A 20,921-nucleotide genomic window follows, 5' to 3' on the forward strand; every position below is an offset into this window, starting at 1 on the left:
GGGTTGACCCCATCTAGCAGCTACTTACCCACACAGCTGCTTTAGTCACTTTTTTACCACCACCCCCCACCCACCCATTGAGATGGGAAGAAAATAGGAAAAACAAAAGTGAAAAACTCACTGGTCAAGATAAAGAGGGTTTAACAGGTGAAGGTGGGAGAAATCACAGCAAAGTAATATGGTCACCACCCTCCAAGGCAGACCAATGTCCAGCCAGTCCCCAAACAATGGTCACACAGTATCACAGTATCACAGTATGTTAGAGATTGGTCACCTTGGAAGCCAGCTCCCTTCTTACTCTATCTTGGATTGTATTGCAGATTTTTATTATGTGGTATGGAATAGCCCTTTGGACAGTTTTGGTCAGCTGTCCTGACAGTGTTCCCTCCCAGTTTCTTGCCACCAGAGTTTCTTGCCACCAGTTTCTAGTCGCTGGCGTAAGGCAGAGTGGAAAGAAAAGGCAACCTGGCATATCGAGGTGGTGCAAGCACTGTTCAGTAACAACCATTAGGATGTTAGCAGCACAATTTTAGCCATAGAGCCAAAATACAGTACCATACTGGCTGCTATGAATAAAGTTAACTCTATCCCAGCCATACCTAGTCAGCTGAGTTTCTCCAGCAGTCAGCTTGCTCCGAGAAAGCTGTACTCTACACCAGAGCACTTTTATTGTAGCTTTTTAGGGTGTTACACCACAGATCTAAGTGTAATGCATACCTGTGGACACTGCAACAATAACTTACAATGCAAAGTTAGCATTCAGTGTGTATAAATTATTTTAATGACAGTGTAGAAATAGCACTTGTGGACTTTGAAATAGTAATATATTCAGGGGGTTAGGTTTTTAAGCTAGCAGATCTTTTGATGTGGAAAAGAGATGCAATACACTAGAAAACTGTACCTTAAAGAACTGAATCTACCTTATTTGTGATGTACTTGCTGCTGTTATTCTAGCTGAGCACATCACTTGATTTAAGGACTGGGTAAGGTAGCTGAAAACAGGCAGTGAACTATTGAATGAATGGTCTTGTTGCACCCCACAGGAACAGACCGTGCATTGTGGGATGCTCGGTGATGCACATCTCTGAGGGAAACTGAAGATGTAAAGATGCAGATACCAAGATGAGGTATGAAATCTTGTCCATATCAAAGTGGAAGGAAGTGTTGCCACTGCATGGCAGGACTTAGAACTTCGAGAATGCATTAACACCTTAATTCTAGAAACTGTGGGACAACACTGATGTGCAATGAAACGTGAGAGATCTCTGTTGCTTTAAACTTACCCAGCTAAATTTAGCCAATTTATTGGACAATTTATGGACAATTTCAGCCTACAAAGAACTTCAGAAGCAAATCTTGATATCAAGTAAGAATTCACTGAAAAGAGAATGACTCTTCTGTGTTCCACAGAGCTTTTAATAGGGGGAAAAAAGGCAGATATTTAGACAGTTGTGGCAGGAGTAGGGACTAGTGTTATTTGTTTAATATGTAGGAAATATATATTATGGAAATGTATGCATAGGAAATATATTTCTTGGTGTATAGCACTTATCTATTCCATTCAGTCAAAATTCACCCTGGAAAGTTACACTAGGTTTCCATTTCTAGCACAGCAACATAAACAGTGACAGGACTGTATATTTAAAAAATGGGGAGAAATGGGAAGAGGAAAATCCATCAGTCTGTTAAGAGAAAGTATTTCTTATAAACTGCCTTTTGAGATGAAGAAAATACAGCTAGAAAGGCATGTAACTGGAAATAAAGAGAAACACAGTAGTACACTGATCAACCACTGCTGTTCTGGCTGGGACTATGGTTCTTGGCTCTGCTGGACAAAGGTCATTGGGCTTACAAACAGTTACTATCTAAATGACAGGAACTAAGCTAACCTCAATAAACCATTTGTATGAATAGTGCACAGGAAACAAGCTAATGGCACACGGAATGAGAGTATCCATTTAACACTAAGCTTTTGCTGGAAGCAGCTTGGAGCACTGTAACAAAGAAAATAACACATTATCATACATTGCATTCATTTCTGATGAATCTTTCAATCCTTACAGTAAAAATAACATATTTTAGAGGTTTCCTCAGACCTGTTACTTCATCTCTGAATGCAGTCTCAAACCTACTAGACCTCTTCCTGGAGAACAGGAAAGAACAGTTACCAGGTTATTAATGTTATCTTGGCATTACTTGCCGATAATGCATGTGTGACAGCAAAGTAAATGGAAGTAATAAGTCTAGGTTACTCTCAGCTTCAAGAATTAACCGGATTGCTTCAGGATTTTGTATATATATATGTGTGTATAAAAGACCTTCATAGAAAGGTATAGAAATAAAAAAGGTCTGACTGGTATCTATTACAATAATTAACTGCTGTTAACACTTTAGCAGACACATGCAATGAAAGTGTAAGTACATTTCATTCTGATATGTTTGAGGAAAAAATAATTACTTTATTACAAGTATTTTTTAACTAAAGAATTCTCTTTTACATAGATAGTGTGTGCAGGACTTGTGGAAACTTATCATGCTTTGCCAGCCATCTAATGAAATTGCAGTCTGGGGGTCAGCAACTAAAGTATGAGATTATATGCCCGGCTATACACCCCAAATCCCATGACTGAGGTTTGGGTCAAAGGATGAAAGGAAAGGGGATACGTCAGGTATAGAATGACTGCTAGTTGAGTTCTTGGCTTGAAAATAGGGAAAATAAAGCACATATATGGGCACTGAAAAGTGGTAGGAAAATCCTTAATTAAGGGAGTGGTTTTGAATAAATGAATGTGATGCTTATTGTGGGCTCAGTTTGGCTAACAGGAGAAGTGCTAGCCTAAGGACAGAAAGTCAGCCATACTTGAAGTAACATCTATTTTAGTCTAAGCACCCTTTAAAAATTCCTTTGTTGTTGCAGTTTTGGGAATCTGATGAATTTTAATTGGCTTGATTCACATGAAAATCTGATACTCGCTCAGGAACAGGTCACAAGCTCATTGGTGGTAAGGGAATACATGGCTGTGCAGTCCAGTGCAAATGCTTTGTCACAGGAGCATGAACTTGGCAAGGCCAAAACACTCTTCTTATGCAGCGAAGCCACAGGTGAGTTATGTGTCCTGAAAGAGTCCCATGAAGACCATTACAACAAGCCCCTGGCCACATATTCTTGATTCCCTACGTATTGTGCAGAGAGAGTATTCTAGATAAATTTATTGAGTGTCTTACAGCTTTTATTGGTATTGTTTTTCATTTTTCTCAACTTCTGAGCCAAGCTCCTGCAGTATCATAAGGTTGAATGTTTATGCCTCAGGGGTAGAGGAAAATTATAACTAAAAAAGTATTGAAACCATTAGGAATGGTCATTAGGAATAACTTTTCTGTGGAGTATATTATTGGACGATCTTTAACTCATATATTACATGGGGATAAGAAGAGCTGTAGTCCACTGGATAATGATAATTACCAGGTTTTGGGTGGTACTCTGTTGTTTTTAACACTCCACAGGTCACCAGGAAGCCAAATTTGTGTCTCTTGTCTGTTTTGAGTTACAGGCAATACATCTGGGGAAAGAACTTTTATTGCTTTCACCTATTTTTTATTTTGCTTCCTTCCATCATTTGTTTTATTTCCTCTTTTTTCCTTTCCTCATGCTTTCTGCTGCCTATTCCTCCCTGCATATTGTTTTAGCTTGTAGAAGGGTCATAATTAACAGGTGAATTTTGTCTGAATAGAAGAAAGGGAAACATATTACATGATTTTTCACTGTAATTAACTAATTGCCTGTTGGATTTCTTTCAAGACATGTAACTTGTGTTTGCAGAAGGGGGGTTAGTGAATAGTGAGCAGGCAAGAGGATTAAAAAGCATGTGAAATACAAGTGTCACTGCTGTGCAGAATATTGTATGTTTGTTCAGGGTACTTCCTCTATCTCTGCATTTCTCTGTTTAGATAGGGGTGTGTCTGTTAATATATTTCAATCACACCTCTCTGACAAAGAGAGATCTATCACCAGAGGTTTAACTATTGCATTGTATAGGAAAGGAATTGAAAAACCATAAAAGAAGCTCTCCTTATATTGCTTCTTTCTCCTTATATCAGTATTGCAATCCTCATTTCCTAGCCTTTTCATATAACATCTCATATATAACAAACTGTACATGAAAACTAATAGAGGTAGAATTATTGTAACACTGTCAGAATGTACCGTCACCTCATGTACTTTTCCTGGAGTAAGGTGCAGGCTGAATGTTCTGTGAAAATGTCAAGTGTTTAATGCAATGCTGGCATAGTAATCAGTATTGCTAAAGCTTTAAATAATGGAATAGCAATACTTTAATAGGTGCTAAACTGCTGTAAGGAGAATGTCCTCCGCTCTGAACACCCTTCACAGAGTTGAGCTGGCAAACTTCAGGCATTCAGACTCCTTTGGTATCTGTGGAGTTAACTAAGTTAAGCTTACTCCCAGTTAGCCTCTTCCACCAGGAATGCAAGTTGTGTTTACCTATATAAGGAAACCTGTTAGACTTAAATGAGCTCAGCCGAGCGGAGGGCTGCCTGCGAGAGGAGAGATCCCACACCCCAGCAAGCGGGCGGAGAGAGCGGGGCTGGACAGAGCGCAGCGCAGAGCCGATCGGAGCCCGCCCGGGAAGGGCTGTGTGGTTGTGTGTGTGTGCCCCCATTCCTTCTTCAGCTTCAGGAAAAGAGAAGACAAACTGACTGGGGGGAAAATGGAGAAGCAGGTATGTTAGGTGGTTCCCTGCAGCTGGAGGGTGTCAGTGGCAGAACGCGGAGAGGCGCGGGGTGAGGCGACTTGCTGGAAATGCTGTTCCCTCTTAAAAATAGCTTGCTTGTTTTATGAGGGCTGCAAAGCAACAGCGTGCTTCTTGTGTACAGCAGCATCTGTGAACAACTGCCTTAACTTCTCTGATATTCCATGTGCTTCTAATTGGGATACACCTTCGTTTTACCTGAGAGATTCTCAAACTTTCTTATCTCTGATGGAACACAGATGTGAGCTGAGAGTGGGAATAAGGTTGAGATGCTTTGGTTAGCTGGCTGAAGCTCCGTGAATGCACAGTGTTATGATCCTAGCGTGTTTGGAAAAAGAAGTCCTTGACTTTATTTTTTTATTATCTTAAAATGTACATCTTGTAAAAAGTGTGCCTGTTTAGCATTCCCGGGTTTTTTGTGTACTCTTATTTTGATGTGTATGAATGCAACTGGTCAGCATAGCTGGAATGTGTTTGCTGGAATACAAGTTCCTGCAGCAATAAGGGTTTCTCAGTGAGTGAAAAAAAATAAGCCTGCAAATACCCTTCTAGGAAATGTAAGCAAAACTTGTTCTTCTACAATTGCCCCAGTTCAAAACAAGGATGTGTGTTTCTTAAGATGCATTTGTATATTCTGATAATCTTTACAACAGGCTCACAGAGACAGAAAGAGATTGTTTCTTGGAGAAAATAAAGTTGAAATTTTCCTTTAAACAGCTTTCTAGTTGGAAGAGTACTGCTGTGCAGCTCTTCAGGAGAGCTACTGTTAAGTATCAGCATGTTAATTGTGGAAGTTCGTGCAAGTTTTATGCAGTTATGGCATAAGAGATGGGAATAGAAAAATGCTTTCAGGTGACTTCTCTAAGTACCTCCTAAGAAAAAAAAAAAACAAAGTGCAGAGAGCTAGTCAGAAACAGGTGGAGTTCATTTGCAAAATTATTATGCTTTTCTCAGCAGCTGAGACATATGATTGCTTTTCACTAATTTTCATGGTTGCTTATATGTATGTCTGTACATGGATGTGAATGCAGTAGTTATGGGAGATGTAGCTACATCTTTCCTAGGAGTTAAAGTCAGAAAGTAAAATAAATTCCGATGCCCAAGGACTTAGAAGCTAAACCAAAGAAGATTATTATTTAAAACCCTCTTCCTCTTAAATATTCCTGATTTTTATGAATTAATGTCCGTTTGAAATTAGTAATATGGTATTATCTGTTTAAAATTCATTCAGAACAAGGAACTGTCAGAATTAAAATTCACTTGTGTTGATACAGATTCCCATTCATTTATGTGGAAGACTTTTCAAAACTCCTGACTTGGGATGTTTAGCGAATTATTAATGGGAATGGAACAGAATAGCCATATTAGTTTCATTAAAGAATTTCATATGTGCATCAGTGTTGCAAAGTAGGTAGCCAGTTCCTAAAATCTGTTTCAGTGCTGAAGATTCATTGTCATGAAACATCTTAGGTCTTGGTAGAAGTCACCACAGCAAAGAATGCAGAGCTAGTGAACCAGGACCATAAATTTCACTTACCTTGCTGCTTCTCATCCTGGTGGTTTTGTGGATAACCTTTATTATTGTAAATTGAGTGTGAACACAGAGGAAAAAGACTTTTAGCAGGGGTGTTAGTAACCAAAGCATGAATTTAAAGGGCAGGAGAAGACTTCAATGAAACATGATTTTAAATCACCTTTTCTCAAGTCTCTCCAGCAAATTCCACTGCCCCCATCAACTTGGTGCCTAGCTATGCTAGTCATTAATGGTCTCTTGATTTCCCAGTGCAAAGCAAGATAGAACGTTCAAAGCCATACAGCATATTCTGGTTGAAAAGAGCTTACTCTGCTCTAGGATCTGAGCAGCTACCTGTGTGGCCATGCTAGTGCAGGGCTGGTCCTGGCTGCAGCTTGTCCCTAGGCAAGCTTTGTGGTTGCGACTCTTGCAGGAAGTGGGGACAATATATCCCAGGGAAATATACCCTTATTTACACTAAGAAAAGAATTGCAAAGTAGATGAAGCAATTTAAAGTGTGGGGTTTATCTTGTCTGTTATCTCAAAGCACAAGAAAATCCAGTAGCTATGGCTGGGTTATACAATGACCTTTCTCCTGCCTCATTTGCAAACCAGCCTCTTGCTGTAGACACTGGTCTCCCATCCATGTTAATAGGTGACATGTTTCATCCACTGATTAAAAAAAAGGAATATTAATTCTGACCCTGTTTAAAGATTAATTTTTTATTTATTCAAGGATTTCTTTATACCAGTTACAATGACAGAGGTGTGTTCAAGGTGCAGAAATTATGTTGTGTTGGATTGTATTGTGGAGATGAATGTGCCAAACTCAGGCAAAGGCTCTGAGCGCAGCAGGTCTGTGCATACAACCATGGTACCAGCTTTGGTTGTGTAACTGATACAAGTGAAACAGAAATACTCGAATCTGACAGTCTTGATTACTTGAAAATAAATTATCTTTTTCCTCCTTGTTGTATTACTGATGGGTTAATTCATAAGAACTATCGCTCATTTGTTACTTTTAAATAGGAGAGCACTTGACGCATTTTGCATATAGTATCTTTCTTTGTTTAGAAATGAAAGAACATACTAAATGTCTTCAGTGTTTTTCACGTTAAGTAATCTGCTCATCCTATGAAGTAATATGGTTTTGGTTTTTGTATTTTAGTATTTTTTTTGTGTGTGTGTTTCCTTGACTTACAATCATGACCTCATACTTTCATTTTCTATTTTGTGTATAATTTGAAGCTGAGTGCTCTTACACATTTGTAAGAGGCAGTTGGGCATGTCATGTTTGTGGTTTTTTTTTTTTTTTTCTGCTATCTTTTCATTTATTCAATAAAAAAAGGACTAGGCTTTCCAAGGTGTAACTGGAGAGCTTGAAATAATAAAAGAACATGCTGTACTAGTTGCGTGCTCCCTTTAGGATTTTGTTAAAGGCTTTACCATTCCATTATGCTATCATTTTGTAGTGTAAGCATTTTATATGGCATGTGTGATTTCATTGCCCTTAAGTGACCTTGGTAAATTCCTTATTTCCCCTGAAGCACATACCTAATTGAAAATTGCCATCTGCAGTTGCAGAGCTCTAAGCAAGAATTCTAAGAATAATGCAAGAGGGAGATGGGTGTCCAGAGAATGGGGGCAAGAGCTCCCATTCTTCTGTAGTGTTCACTCTATTGCATGAGGTTACATCTTGGCTTTGAAGACGAATGATAAGGTGTTGTAGGAAGGGCATCCTATTCTGTCTGATGAGTTCATCTTACTAACTCTACTATTCTGAGATTGTGAGATCCGCAAAGTGTGTATTGCTTAATTATTTCTTTATTCTTTTTCTATTTTTTAACTTGTGTGTCAGTCTTCTTCTGCCCTTGGGTAAATGTCTGGAGTTCAAAGTTAAAAATAACATTCCAAATCTGAGTTGTGCTTTTAAGTCCAGCTGCTGTCTTCATACCACAATGCTTGGCTCTGCTGTGCCACTGGGTTTGAGGATATAGTTATGATGATCGCAGTCTGCAATGATGGCCTAAAAATGAGACATTGTGTTCCTTGCTAGAAGCCATTGGTGTAGCATTGCATTACAGCTTCTCTGAGTGTATGTGTTTCAGAGTCATGCAAATGAAGGAGGCAAAAAGCTGGGCAGTGTAAAGCTGAGGAATGGCTTAAGAAGGCACTTTCTCAGATGAGAGGACACTAAACTGTGATCTGGATTAGAAAAAGAAGTCTGTGACATCTGTATATTTATTCACCAGTGTGTAATGTAATTATTTAGGACTGGAGCAATGCAAGTATTTTAATTAAAAAGGGTTGAGAAATGTAAAGCTTGAAAAGCCTGTGATAAAGATGTGAAATTTTTTATCATGCCTTCTTGTATGTTTATTCAGTCTGAAAAGTTCAGAAAACTACTAAATTGAAAATTAACCCCTCCAAATTCTCTGGTCCTGTGCTATCTCCAAAGTAGTCTTATTTATGAAAGCTTATCCTTTGAATTTGTTTCTGTGTTAATTCCAAGTTATATTTCAAAATTATTTATGAGAGTTAGACTTTTGGAATACACACTACTTTGAGACTCATACAGGAGGTATTGAAAATACACAACATGTGTTAAGATCTGAGTCTACCAGCTGCTTAGAGTATATGTTCCTGCTGTTTTGGTGTGTGCTTTCTTTCATTAAAATATCAATATTAAATATGGTTTTGATGGTATTGCAAGTAAGGGAATGCATAAACACTTATTGACAAAATGTGTGATTCCATGCTTTAATTTTTTCATGTTAAATGTACTATGTTCAGCAAGATGTTTAAGAACATACTTGAGGCTGAAAGCCTGTACGTAAGCAGATGCTTATTTCCCAGTGTATTTATATCTGATATTGTAACACATGTTCCACTTCATATGTATCTAAATTGTTGAATTTTTTTAGTAAAAAGTTACTGCTCTCATGTGATTGTGTGCACAGAAGCTGCAGCAACTGGTATTTGTATTTAGATCAGTTGCATTATCAGGATTTCCCTTGAACAAATAAGCATCTTCCTTTTACAGGATTTTTATACTTTTACTCAGTGGTGGTTTTGATATTGGTCCTTTAGATGTCAGATATAGGCATAAAAAAGGCAGTTGTTTTTGTTACATATAATTACGCAAACTTCAGCTTCATTTAGGGTTCAATGCCATTCACATTCAGTGGTATGAACAAAATGCCATTTTTGACACCTCATGCATAGTTCCAGTCATTACAACAGGCTGAGAGCACTCCTGTTGGTAATGCACTGGGTTACAGAGCGCTTGGGATATCAGCTTGGAAGTGTCACAACTTGTCCACTGTGCTCCTCCAGTGATGCATATGCTCTGGCTGCTGAGTTTCTAACACTTCAGTTTGTAGCTGCCTAGCCTGGAAAATTCCATATAAAACTTCAGATCAGGCCTCCCGAGGTTGATTTTTTTTTTCATTTTTTCTTTTTTTGGGGCGAACACATTTAATTTCACTAGGTAGGAAACAACGGTAGCATTCCTGCTATATTAATTCTGTAAAATGAGCTGTTGCTTTGCTACATCTTTGTTATCTTTGTCTCATTCATAAGAAGTTCCATCCCATCCTAGCTGGGGAGTTTAGGCATTAGCAGTTAATTATGAATTTTTACCTTAAGTATGGCAATGTACCCAGGGTGGTTTGGGATATCCTATTGGTTGTTGGTTCAAAGTTATGCAGCTGTGCTTAACACTCCAGTGGGCAATTCTGGCTATGTTACGTTTTGCCTTTGATACATTGCCATACCACCACCATTAGCACAATGCTTAGGCTGCAAACATCTGTTTGCTTTTATTGCACATGTGTTGCTTAAGATGTTCTGTTTTTACATGATGTAAATCACTGGACTCAAGCAGCATGTATGATTAATTTACCAAATAAACCATGTGTCAGTAAAATGTATGTCCTATGGGATGACATATATGACATATACAAAAGAGAAAACTGACAAGTAATGGACTCACCATTTATTTCGTATTTTAGTGGGGGATTTTAATGGTTTGAAGGGAGTCATGTAAATGTTGGTACAGAAGAAGACTGCAGTGAAACTGGCATGTACCCATATATCAAACAGCAATGATGGGAACAGAGAAATGCATTTGATGTTGGAAAACAAAATGATGAAACCTCTGTATCCTTCGTTCTAGAATCTCATCATATTCATGGCATGAAATAGAACAGAACATTTAAGAAAAACAGATGCATTTTTATATCACTGTATATAGTCTACAGTGCTCTTTTGAATTGAAAGGTTACTGAAATTTTGAAATAAGTTTAGCTGTTGAGCTCTAACTTTTCAGCAGGATCCTGTAGGTACACTGATGTTTTGGAGATGTAACATTTTGGTTCTAATGTGTACCACTGTGCATTGCTGGAATTAACAACAGGATTGTTTTGGTTTAGATTAATGAAAATGAATGCAGTGAAATGACTTACAGTTGTTAAATTAACCCTCCAAAATTAAAATGCAAGCTAACATGCCTCCAAGGTTTTAGTTCTTATGTTTCTGTTCCATGAAGAGTTCATTTTGAACATTTTGTCTATGTCACATGAGAACTAAAGAAATAAAACATGAGGAGAAATGAAAGATTACAGTCTAGCAGAGCCATCAGCTGCACAGGCCTTAATTCACTCAAAGACACTTTTGGGTATTCAGAACTGCTGTAATATAATAAAAATTAAAATAAAAACTTTTCTCTAGAAAGGGCTTACTAAGCTGAAAAGTTTAATTGATGGGGTCAGAATAATCTGCTAAATTTCTAGTACATCACCCAGGCTGAGAGTGATAGAACTGAATTTGAAAGTGTTTTTTACTAGCTGGCAAGCTGGTCTGAAATAAAGAAGGTAGAAAGGAACCAGAAGAAGCACAGGTTGCTACAGCTGGAGAAGAAAGTGTAATTTACCTAGAAAATGGGGGATAATTCAGTCAACAGGAGTGTCTCTGGACTACCACAAATATGACAAAATGTTGAAATGAAAGCCATTCTTGGAGTCATTACTGAAGGTACTGTATACGAGAGAATGAGGATATTTTGCCCTGTTCCACTGAGATAAACTCCCAGCTTGAATATTTTTATTCAGTTTTATGCATAATACTTTAAGAAACATACAAACTGGAGAAAAGCTAACAGAAAACAAAAACTGGAACAAGAAAACATTGCACAGGAGGGACTGAGTATGTTTTTACTGAAAACAGATTCCTGGAATGTCTTGTACAAGGACTCTTATGAACTAATATTCTGTCTAGAGGACCAAGGAGAAGCTAAGTTCTCCCTGCTGCCCACTGCTACCTTCATGTGAGAGCAAGAGATGAACACGCCAGAACTAGACATAGCTGCCACAACTGGGCAGCTCAGAGGTTTTACTATCCAAGTGCTACTTGCATGAACTCGGCTTGGTAAATTACTGTCTAGAAAAGAGAATAAACTGTGCTGTAATACACATACATAGTTATAAATATGACAGCAATTAATTTTTCCTCATCTCTGCTGAGGGTGGAACAAAAAGGAATTTGCAGCATTAGTGGGGGTTTTTTGGACTTCAGGAAGAATCCTACAGCTACAGGGGTATTTAGGCACTGGAATGGGTTACTCAAAGAAAATGTCAGATCTGTGAGCAAGGAAATGGCCTCACATGGACCTTCTCAGACCTACACATCTGTGATTGCTCCCTACAACTTCGGTTTTGTCCCTAGGATAGAATCCAGAAATGTTTCCTAGTTTCACACTCCAGCATGTCTCATGGCCATGTCCCAGTGCTGTAGTAGTGTCTAAAAGCTGGGCCTGCATTTCCTCTTATCTTTACTTTATGGCCCCAGTTCCCATACTTTGACCAGGTGCTAGCAGATCAGTAGGGTGAGACTCTGGTGCTTCACAGGTAGCCTTTATCTGCAGAGAAGAACAAGCAGCTTCAGACTGGTACTGTGTCTACAGTATAAAAGGCAGTGGGAGCCTGCTGCTGCCCTGTTTGCTCATTCTAATAGTACAGATTCATTGCTTTGGGATTTAGGAACTTTGAATGGCTACTTTGCTTTTAGCTTCTATCCAGTTATTAGTCTCAAGAGTTATTGTAAATACTCCCATTTTAACATTAGCATTTCGTAACAACAAATACAGAGATTACATGAATGAATGCAAAACCTAATAAAATCATGCCAAAGTTAAGTGGGGATAGTTACATATGTGAAACCATTGTTACTTAGTTTATAAAATGCATAGCTTTTTCTCTTACTGTATAGTTTATGTGATGCAGTCACAAAAAAAACACAGAATTGCACCATCTCTGTAGATGAAAATGTAACCACTGCAAATAACTTGCTTGTTTTGGTGCTGGAGAGAAGACTGTTTTCCCAAGCACTGTATTTAAGTAGAAGGTAAATGGCAGAGTTGCGTGATAAAGTTCTCCTTGGAGAGCAAATTAGAGTGTTTGGTTTGTTGTGTAAAATGTGTTGCTGATGTGCCATGGGCAAGAAATTAGTACCTCTCCCATGTTTATGTAGTAGCACTGAGTCATTGATTACTGTTGATCAATGATGTACCACCATAGTGCTATCTCCATTAAGCTCACTATGAGAATACAAGGCACGGCAGTCAACCAGTTAGGTCCCAAATTAAAGTCAATGATCCGAGAGAAGGAGAATGTAAAAAGATAAAAAGAAAACAGGGAACTGGAAGTGAGATTAATTTCTTCTACTTGATACTTCCCCTAACATTCTAATGACTTCGCATTTCTGAGGTCAGTTGTTTCGTGAGTTTGGGTAAACTGAATTCCTAAATGATTGTTACTTAATTGTTGATGTCTAGGTCATAAAATGGCTAACATTGAACTGCTGACCTTCCTAAAATTAGTTCATATGATTAATTTTAGAAAGATAGGTGAATATTTTTATTAGCAGAAAAGAATTTTTCACTATTACACATATGCACTTGAATGAGTACACCTTTCCACTTGTCTGTGAATATTTTTCCCTAATGGGGATGGTGTAAAGTGATTGCAGCAGGGATATTTGTTAGCAGAACAAATTACTTTATACCACACTGTTCAAAGTTATCTCTTGGCAGCAGAGGCTGAATGTGCTCCCCTCCTTCTTACTGCAGTTAGGGGGCTGTTATTTAGTCTGTTTTTCAGACCAGTGTTTAGCTTAGGTGGCAAGATGGCCACTGTGAATTTCCTAGATATCTGGGTACGACCATGTGATTGATGACTCTGGACTTGCAAAAGGGATGCCATAAAGTACTTCTGTTCCTTGCTCTTGGAAAGCTATGGTCTTCCACAGTGGTCTCTGAGTTAACATGATCCTTATTCTGAAGGGAGGAACACTGTCTTAGGCAACCAGTATGTAACTGTTGAAAAACTGTTTTGTGATGGCAGTCTTTACTACAGCTTTCAATTACTGTCTCTTGGGAAAGAAGCATATTACATTTTGCCTATACATGTCCAGAGGCTATTATAAAATATAATATCAATATTATATTTATTATATATAAAATATATAATAGTTTTATTATTATAAAAGGAACTTTCTAAAGAGTTGGGTATCAGCATTTTCCCCTATTGAACTCATTAAACACTAGATTGAGGGAAGTGTGTTTATGAATTAAGTTTTGCCCAACTTCTATTCATATGCAGTATTATATTAAGCTTTTACTGCTGTGCCTTTCACAATTAGAACAAGACCTATAACATCCCCCTACAAGGGATTATGGACTGCCCTCCTATGAAGTCATCCCTTTCTGCTTCAAGAGGTATTCTTCACCATATATATTGCTGTAAAATCAAGGTGCAAACTAATAAACTGAAGCAATAGAATCAAGACTTCCTTTTTGAGCATGGTGTTTTTCAGTGCGGTGATTAGCTGCCTCATATTCAAAATAGTGGCTACAAAGAATGCAGCTGTCTGAAAAGATTTCAAAGGCATGAAGAAAAGGAATTGTTTGCAATGTTTCATCCCAGTGTGTATAACAAAAGATGTTAAATGAGTATTACAGAAGCACTCAAACTGCACTAATCAACATACAGAAGTTAATATATGGTGTGTGACAATTTTTGGAAGAGACCTTTATGATTTATGAGCAGTATGTATGTGGAATGGTCTTCCACAGTAAGTGGTGAAGCACTGTGTACTGAGCCCTTGTACACTGGCAAATGAACTGCATAAAGTGTTTGAAAGCTCTTCAGAAAGCAGATCTGACAAGAGTGGTTTGTGAGAGACTGACCTGAGATCAGAATCCACTGTCCATTGTCTCAAAGATTGGTCTGAGAAGCTGAGATGGAAATCCACCTATCTTTTGTCTCAGAGATGGGTGGGAGGAATTGAGATAAAACTCCAATATCCATTGGCTGGGAGAAGGGCGTGAGGAGCTGAACTGGCTATCCATTGCCTGAGGGATTAGTGGGAAAGAGCTGAGATAAGACTTTTCTGTCCATTACTTTGAGGATTGGTGTGAGCTATTATCCCAAGAATTGCTGCAGACACGTGTGTGCCAAAGAGCTGGCTGCAAGACCTGGGAAACTGGTCCACCAGGAACGTGTAATATGTGACATGGAGAGCAGATGTACTCCCCCCAGCTCTTTACAAATGGGGTGATCACCAAGAGACACACCATCAGGGAGCCATTGACATAAGGATGATTCCAGAACTACACCTCCATGAGGACACTCTCTGCCGATGAGACATCACCAGGAGGGCAACTCCACAAGACACACTCTGTGTCCACGGTGGTGACTCTCTCTCTCTCTCTCTTTCTCTGCACCCCAAATTCTTGCTTCGTTATAAAGTAATTTCTTCCTGTGCCTCCCTTCTTTGCAGCAATTTCTGGAAAATTCAGTCTGTTTGAAGTACTGCTTGTTGAAGCAGGCAAATATGGTCCTATAAAGGAAATGACTGTGCTTCTGCAGCAACTGCTCTGTGCGTGAAGTTGAATGGACCTTGTTTTATGTCAGACTGGTGCAACTGGCAGCTTCTTATACCACGTTGTATGTTTCTGGAAAAAGTTCAAACAGCTTTTAATGTGGCGGGACATAAGCATGTGAGCTACTGGCTTCACTCTTACAATGAAACACTCAAATGTGACTGGCTTAATAACAGGGCACCAGTGTTTCTCATGAGGTATCTCTTTTGAAGAGGATGGCTATCCTGGCTAATTCACAGCTTCATCAATCTGTCTCCTTGTCCAGGGCCCTGAATATTTATCCCCACTGTTCCAGATGTGCTTCTTGCTCAGGCTTTGATTTCCTCTTTCTCAGAAACCTGATAGAAACTTGGTCACTTTTTGCTGAAAGCCCATTCATTTAGTAAATTTGAGCTCTGGCTAGGCAAGGCTTGAAGCCTTAAGGAACAAGGATTTCTAAATCTAATAGCTTTACTTGTTGGTTTTTAACTGTGCATGCATGGACACACTGAGAAAACCAGTATGTCACTCCCACTGTAATGGAGTGCTCTAGCCTACAGTAAACAAGCTACACAAGTTACCTGTGATGACTTCATCTCACTGGCCAGTTCTAAAGCATTAAAGGACTTGCTTTACCTCGGAATTGAGTGGTGCAAAGAAATTGCACATCTCCCACACAAAGTTTGAGCACTTAAACAATTAAAAAGCTTAGAAGGCTTGCATGTAGTCTGAAAGAGCACTGAAGCATTATTTCTGTGGGAAACATGGGAAATGGAAATAGAAGGAATAGGATTTATTGTAGATATTACTTGCTATTTTAGGTCATGTGGATCAGAACAGGGATCTAAGGCCCTGAACCTGCAAATACTTACAGCCTTGCTTAACTTTACTACGTAGTGTAGTCCCATGTAAGTCAATCATCTGCTCATTGCAATAAAACTAAGCATGTAAGAAAGTATGCTTAGGGCTAGAGCCTCATATTTGATTCTCAACACATTCAGAAAATGAGTGAGGGGTTTTGTAAATTGGTTTAAAGACCATACTGGTATTTTTTCATCTTAATTTTGAAAAGATGGCAAGGAGCCTACACCCTTTAAACTGAAAATATCAGTAATACCTCCCTGTAAGTGTAGCAGTGAGTGAAGTGTCACTGCAAGGATGCAGAAAAAATGGACTGTGAAATATTTTACAGGCGCTACCTTTTTCTTTTGCTCTTACCACAGTTCTTCTCAGGTTGGCCCCAAAGATGTTTTGACGGTGTTCAAAGCTATTCCTCTCCCTTTACCTATTGCAGTTCACTAACCAGTATTTTCATGCAAGATTTGAAGTGGAATGTTGTAAAGTTATATGCTTTTAGTCTGTTAAACTGGACTCTGTCCAACAGACCAGTTTTACATGGCCTGGATCCTTTTCAGAAAAACAGGGTCTGTACTAGGGTGCAAAATTTTAGACAACTGATGCATTCTTTAAAATAACTGCAAGTTGGCTCGCTGCCTCTTCTAGGAGTCTGTTAAACTGCCCCACTGCTGCCTAGGAATACATTTGTCCAGACAGGAACTGTGAGTGCCAACATAGAAACAAATGTAAAGGTAAGCTTTCTTTCCTCTGGCGCTCTGAGATTTTCTTTGCAACTTGTTAGCCACCTAACAACTAAGAAAGATGGGTAAGGGTGCTTAACACTTCTGGATCAACACATCTCTGATCTCAGTGAATAAATATTTTATTATTTATAAAAGGCAAATGCGCCACAAGAGTTTTCTTTCCTCTTTAGTTGAAGAACAACTTCCCAAATCTCTGATGTCATTCCCAGCAGAAATTTGTTCCTTGATGTGCTACAAAGTACTTCAAGCCTCTCCCAGAAATGTCCTGCTGTGGCATCAATTCCTCTGAGGCCATCTAGGAAAAACTCTACTCCATCTTCTTGCAAGGACTTATTAGTTGCTTTATCTCCTTGCTCCTTCACATTACTGCCTTGTATTTTTTAAGCCCTGAACTTCGGGATCTTCATTATTCTCTGTCACTTTTACCAGATGGGATTACCTCTGTCTCCTCCTACTAAGTATCTGCTCCTTACCATAGCTGTGGTGGTAGCAGATGAAATTTTTTATCTATCTCTACTGTTGGATTTAGCTAGGAGATATTTCATTAAATGTGCAAAGTATCAGTCCTGGTGGTAGGATGCGAAAAAGAAGGGTGGATGTGTTAATTTTTTCTCAAAGGTAAATGGGCAGGTCTCCCTTAATTGCCAGTGAGAGGGGGGATGTTTCATAGGGACAGGTCTTCTATGGAAGAGAATGATTAATTTTCCCCCTCACCTGTTAGCAAGGAAACATGTCTCCAGATTATCTCCTATTAACGTGTATTTGGATAGGAAATTTGGCAGAAGTCTCACAAATATATCTGTTTCTCCATGAAGGAATAGTTTGGCTTACACTTCTTAATCCTCCTTGCTCAGACAGGCATCCTAGAGGCGCTAGAGACTGAGTGAATGTCTTCTATGTGTATTCAGCAATGCTGAATATGAGTAACTATGGCTAGGAAGTCTGTCACATTTAAACTCAAGCCAATTTATAATTCCAATCTTGCCTCAAGTGAACTGTGTGAACACATGCAGATTTTTGTCCTGAGGTTGGCAGAGAAAAGTTTGGAGTGTTTGGTACTGTTACTGCCATAAGTACACTGCCTACTAGTGCCGTGAATGGGATGTGGCAGTTACAGAGTCACAAAATTACTTCCCAAATACGCAGGCATATGTTTTACCAAGTTTTCTCACAACTAAGAAAAGTTGCCTTGTATTAAACCCTCTGCGCTCCTTGTAACGTGCATTATAGCTCTAGGAAGATATGTGAGTTCAGGTTGCCTTTAAAACCTTGGGCAAATGGTATAACAAAGCTGAAGTTCTGCAGAGGTGGTTGGGTGCTTCAGTCCTGAATTCACAGAGAAAGCTACAGTCCACTGCTAAAAAACTAAAAAATGAAACAGCCCAGCTGCTTGTCAGTGTTTGAAGTGCCTTAGGACACATTCTTCTCTATTCCTTTGCTTCTGAATATAACCTGGTTTTCATCACAGTAATTATAGCTTTGTACTGGGCCTGGTTAAGGTAGAGCAAAATTTTTTTCATAGCTTATATGGTGCTGTGTTTTAGAATTTTGACTGAAATAGAACTGATTGCACACTGATAATCTAGTATATTTTGCTGAACAGTATTTGTGCAGCATCAAGATCCTTTCTGTTTCTCACTCTGCTTCCCCAGTGAATAGGTTGCGGGTAGGGGGACACAACTGGGCAGATGACCTGAGCTAACCAAAGAGCTATTCCACACCATATAACATCATGCTCAGCAATAAAAGGGAAAACAGAGAACTGGTCTACCCATGGAGGCCAGTGAGTGAGTGCATTACTTAATTTTCTTTCCTTGTTTTCCACTTCTCATTGTGCAAATGTGAATATGCAGGTTTGTGTGTGCATCAGTGAAAAAGAAGGAAACCAACTGCCAAAGTAGAGCCCAACTGAACAATTTTATAGTATTAGCAGTTCTTTTCCATTACTATCTCCAACAAAGGGGAAAATGCCTGTAGAGGCTTATTTTAAATAGTGAAAGTGATACTCTTATTTATTGAACTAACTTTGGACTCCTCAAAGTCCAAAGTTGGCTCACACCCTACTGGCTCAAAAGTGGGCCATTTTCCATGTATTTATTTCCACATTTTCCCTCCTTCCAAGTGTTATCTATTATTTTTGAAAATTAGATACATCTTGGTTATGCCTGTATTCTTTCAGTGAGATCAGTTTAGGAGGGCTGAATGTTAACAGGTTTTAATGGCTAAGAACTAGATAAGCAGATTAGGGAGGAATATTTCTTGCTGGGTAGGCGTTTTGGGGTTTAGCCTTTTTGCAGTGGTGGAGCCATAAGAAAGACAACAGGGAGAATCTGAAAGCTTTTTTTTTCTTTTTTTTTTTTTTTTTTTTTTTGCAATATTAATGTCTTTCAAGCATTCTTTCCAAGCACTGTCAAATCGATGGTACCTTTTAAAATCAGAAAACCAAATCTGACAATTTTTTTCATAGTTTATATAGTTGCAGAAGAAAAATATGCTTTGAATTATGTTTGAATAAGATCTTAGATAATTAAATAGGGGTGTGACTTGGCCCTCAGCTCTATTGAGTATAAGGAGAAGCCCTGCATGTGCAATGAAATGCAGTATCTGACTCTTTAGAGATTCTGCTTAATGAAGGAAACAAATCAAATTTCTGCCTTTCTTTGTTTGGTTGTTTTTTTCCAAGCTCTGTATAATAATCATTGCTGGCTGTGAAGATGACTATGAAAAAAATAAAATGGGACTGAATCAATATGCAAAGCCTTTATTAATCAACTTTGTTATTAATGTAGCTCCCTCTAACCCCTAACTGTAGAAAGTGCTGAGTTTAATTTCAATATTAAAAAGAGAAACATAATAAGTTGTAAAAAAGAATGCCTGGCAAAAAGTAAAATCAGTATATCTTTTTTTAATTATTTTTTTTTTTTTACTGAGAATTGCTCACCCTATTAAGCAAGCAAAATGAGGGAATGTTTCTTGCAGTGTTTCAGCAGGAAATATGTAGCTGTAGTTGCACAAAATGACAGCGCTTAGGACTGCAAGCATATTGAATTTCTCCATTAATAGAAAGGAGATGGTGGTACAGTAGTTTTCCCCCCGGCACTGGGTTTCACAGGTGCTGTAATCATGGTGGGCTACAATGATAGAGCTGTGAATGTAAAAATAACAGTTTGCAATTAGATGCATTTTTGTGTGAAATGTGATAAATCAAGGGGTGGAATTTGGCAGGTATCAATTCCCTAACAGCAAGAATATCTAGATAAAATATTAAAACCTCACAGCTGAAATTACTATTTCCTCCTGTTTTCAGTCAGTTGGCAAAAGAAATATTAAAACACAGTTCCTAGAAGGATGCCTTTTGGTTTCTTTTTGCATCCATTAGGAAGCATTTTTTAAGTAGCCAAGTTTTTTACAATATCCATACCTTTAACTGTATACTTTCTAAAAACTGGCAGTTTTTCATGGGGAATGGCATTATACTGGTGCTGCCTGTCATTTACCCCCTGATTTGGGAGGGGTAGTTGGTAGGTAATTAAGGAAGCTCTTGCTGAGAAGTTTGCACACTCATCACTCTTGTCTTTGATAATGCTAGGAAATGTGCTGTTGACAAACATGTAACTGAGAAACTATAATTCTGCAGTGATAAAGTTACCTTACTTATGATGTAATACTGGAAATTACAACTTTCCTGGGAATTACGCTTTCTCTGTGAATTTAAATATTGCAGGTTTTGGGTTGCTTGCTGAAGGGAGATGTGTCTGGTTTAAGATACAGAAATAAAATTCATTCCTGTGCCCACTCTTGATGGTGCCAGCCCTGACATGATCCCTCAGCTTTGGGGCTGAACTGTACCTGTCCTCTCTTTGGGTGCATGTAGGGTCAAAGTCTGAACTCTGCAAGCACTGAACCTGCTGGAGCCTATCTGCTTCGTGCTTTTGGGCTGGTTGAAATCTTTTACGACAGGACTTCTTCCCAGCTTCCTATGTGGACTTTACTCAGTGGTAAGTCGGCTGAACATGACCATGGGGTAACAAGAGAATCTGTAAATACAGATGAGCCACACTGATTAGCTGCAATATTATGTTCTGCAGTATTAATATTATTTAGAGATTGCCACATTT

At 38.6% G+C, this 20,921-nt stretch overlaps 1 protein-coding gene across 1 annotated transcript in view; it reads left to right on the plus strand.

Moving 5' to 3' along the window:
• Positions 1 to 4,520: 4,520 nt before the first annotated feature.
• The window catches only part of MID1 (midline 1), a 243,164-nt gene continuing 226,763 nt past the window's right edge, over positions 4,521 to 20,921 (plus strand). Inside the window, exon 1 of the mRNA XM_061366462.1 lies at positions 4,521 to 4,739. The gene's annotated coding sequence lies outside the window, so the exon portion shown is untranslated. The remainder of the gene's footprint in view (positions 4,740 to 20,921) is intronic.

The sequence above is a fragment of the Neopsephotus bourkii genome, unplaced genomic scaffold (assembly GCF_033783945.1).
Source record: "Neopsephotus bourkii isolate Nb327-2 ecotype Australia unplaced genomic scaffold, CSIRO-AGI_Nbou_v1 NB_1346, whole genome shotgun sequence".
NCBI lineage: Eukaryota > Metazoa > Chordata > Aves > Psittaciformes > Psittacidae > Neopsephotus > Neopsephotus bourkii.